The sequence below is a fragment of the Dipodomys merriami genome, unplaced genomic scaffold (genome assembly GCF_024711535.1).
Source record: "Dipodomys merriami isolate MVZ:Mamm:240054 unplaced genomic scaffold, mDipMer1.0.p SCAF_19, whole genome shotgun sequence".
Classification (NCBI taxonomy): Eukaryota; Metazoa; Chordata; class Mammalia; order Rodentia; family Heteromyidae; genus Dipodomys; species Dipodomys merriami.
Window position 1 is genome coordinate 2,320,295 of NW_027203270.1, and position 3,187 is coordinate 2,323,481.

Here is a 3,187-nt window from a genome sequence, read left to right on the forward strand (position 1 = left end):
AGTCTTTTCTCTTTCCTAAAGCAATGTTTGACATTGCTTGAATAACCTTGACTAATCTCAAGGTTGTTAAACAATCATATTCAACCTGCCATTAAGCTGTATCTGGGTCCACATTTATCTTAGGTCTACTGCAATACTTTAAAATACTTTAAAAATGTCACTCATCAGAGAAACTTGTTCTGAGGAACAGGAATGTGGAAGTCATTTTTATTTCTTTCTAACCTTCACTAATATGTGGATTCAGTGAAATCCTAGAAAGTGTCTCCATCCTTTTACATGAACATAATTTTCCAGGGCTGTGTAAAAGATGGCACTAGCTACATTTTCACACATATAATCCAGACTGACTCAGGTCATGAATTCTCCTTGCTCCAAAACTGTTCTCCAGAAAACAAATAGCCAGGTGCTGGTGGCGCATGCCCATAATCCTTAGCTACTCAGGAGGCTAATATCTGAGAGTCATGGTTCAAAACCAACTCAGGCCGGAAAGTCCATGAAACTCTCTCTTTTTTTTTTTTTTGGTCATGGGGCTTGAATTCTGGGCCTGGGTGCTGTCCCTCAGCTCTTCAGCTCAAGGCTAGTGCTCTACCACTTGAGCCACAGAGCCACTTCTGGCTTTTCCTGCTTCTATGGTGCTGAAGAATCGAACCCAGGGCCTCATGCATGCAAGGCAAGCAGTTTACCACTGAGCCACCTTCCCAGCCCCTGCCCTCCCACACTGTGAAACTCTTATCTTCAATTAACCATTGGAAACCCAAAAGTGGAGAGCTGGCTCAAAGTGGTAGAGTGCTAACCTTGAGTAGAAAAACTCAAGAACAGCAACTATGTCTGAGTTCAATTCCCTATGACCAACCAAAACACAAAACAACAACAAAAAAGTAAAGAAATATATTCTTCACTGACCCATGAAGATTTTTTTCAATAGGCATACTAGCACAGCATACCTTGTACCCATTGATGACATGTGAATTGGGTAATAGATTTGAGCAAAATGTGACCCTGTTCCCTATAAAAGTTACAAAATGCCTGCCAAGCCTGGAGACATAGAAGATATTATTTTATATATTATAATGGAACAGCAATGGTCTATTGTGTTATATTTCCAGACTTTACGGACTTTTGTATAATCATGTGAAGAGCCAAAAACCAATGGCTAAGAATATCAATCAAATGCAAATCTCAAAGCAAACAATTCCAGTATGTACAAACAGAATGATGACTTTGGTGTAAAATATCAGTACGGTAGCTCTCTAGGTTACTCAGAGAAGTTTCTTAGAACATGAAGATTTTAAACTGGATGAAACTGATATGCGCAGCCAAAAAGTATAATCTTCCTGAAGAGTATCAAGGAAAAGCTAAATGCTAACTTCCCATCTGAACAGAGAGAAAGAATATCTTGGTCTAAACAGCCCAATGAGAATGATTTAAATAACACAGGCAATTTAACAGGTGAGTTGGATTTCCAACCTTGGGAAGGGTAAGGAATCACTCTTTGCACTGTATTATCTTATCTTTTATTTTGTTTACCTATCATTTGTTAATGTGTAAGGTCTTGTAATTTGATCATTATTATGACAAAAAACTAAGGTCTTACTTTCTATTTATTGAAAAGTGTATCTGGAGAAAAACAAGTCTCTCTAGAAAATCTCATTAAACTCTATTATTCAGGTCTCTTCCTGAGACTCATTACCAGCATTTTCCAGATGCCCAATAAAGAAGCAGACATGCAAGAAAGCAAGATGATGTATATCCATGGTAGCCAAGGAGGCTAACAGTGGGCTAGGCAAAACCCCTTTGCAAGACCCTTCTCGATAGCATGGACCAATGAGCAGTGAGCATGCTCGATTGCAAGTCAGGGACCAGAATCTAGACTGCTGTGTGATTTGTGGAAAGACTCCTCTATTCTTTAGCTCTCAGTTGTTTATCAGTAAAGTGAGTAATAAAATCAGCAAACCATTACAACCAGTATCTCCAGATACCTGCTTTCACAAGGCAACTTATTTCTACCATTTGGAATATAAGAACAGAAGCAGAGATATGGGTGCAAAACAGTCCATTGAGTTCTAGTCCCAGTCAAACATGGATAACAGAACAGCGATGCAAGGTAATAGACGTAATAACACAACTGTTTTAAAATTATGTTAGAATAGGAAGTATTGTTTGGGTACTGTTTGCAAGCAAAATGTTGACTATATCTCATTGGGGGGCTAATGGAAGTCAAGTCACACATGATGATAGGTACAGAGAAACTTCCTGTTTAGAAATTTTAGTTTAGTTTCATAAAGCAAAGGGGATTTTCCCAGCAACTTAATATCTTTAAAGAAAATAAAAGAAGCAGGACATCCCCACTTGGCAACACAATTTTGGAACAAGTCAGAAGTCAGAAGGGAATGATCGGACAATGAATCAGAAGCAACTGACAGGAGGAAACAAAAGAAGCTATCTATCTTTGGCTTCTCCTCTTGAGGCAACTTTTAAAATTAAGTTTTGAAGCATCCTTGAAGAGAAGAGCAATAAACTGCAAAGAAAAAAATATTGTCTTCTCGGGAGGAACCAAAAATAATTTTATAATACTCAGCTAGAGAGCAGCAGAATCCTTCCTCCCTCGCTTAACACTGCAATTGTGCAGGCAGTTGAAATGACTTCATACTCAGTGAAACACAAGAGCAGCAGGCAACAAAGTCCAGGGATTCCAGAACTTAGCGGTCTTTGAAACAACACCTTACATTATTCCAAGGACAGATCATCTTCAGATTGCCAACAACTCAAATTATTTATAGGAGATTGATTCATATACTTAACCCAATGTGAGAGGAAATATTTCTAATTATATCCAAACATCTTTAATATGAAGGGAATTAGGCTTGGAAACCTTCAATGCCAAAAACAAGTTTTGCCAAATATGTTTTAAGAAGGAGGAGGAGGTTACATGTTTTCCATATTTGATCCTATAAAAGTACCCTTGGAATGAGAATGACTTGTCTTTCCTCATAAAGCTTCAAGGTAAGAGTGTGTGAGGACAGGCTCTGTCTGGAGGACAAGAAGGGATGCTGGCGGCCTGTGTGCATGCCACACATCCTGGCTCCCGCTGTGGTTGGCAGTCCTGCTAGTGAAGCACCATTCTACTCTGTAGCAATTTTAATTAGATGTTGTGGTCTTCCCTGTCATTTCCTGGTTCTCAGATAAG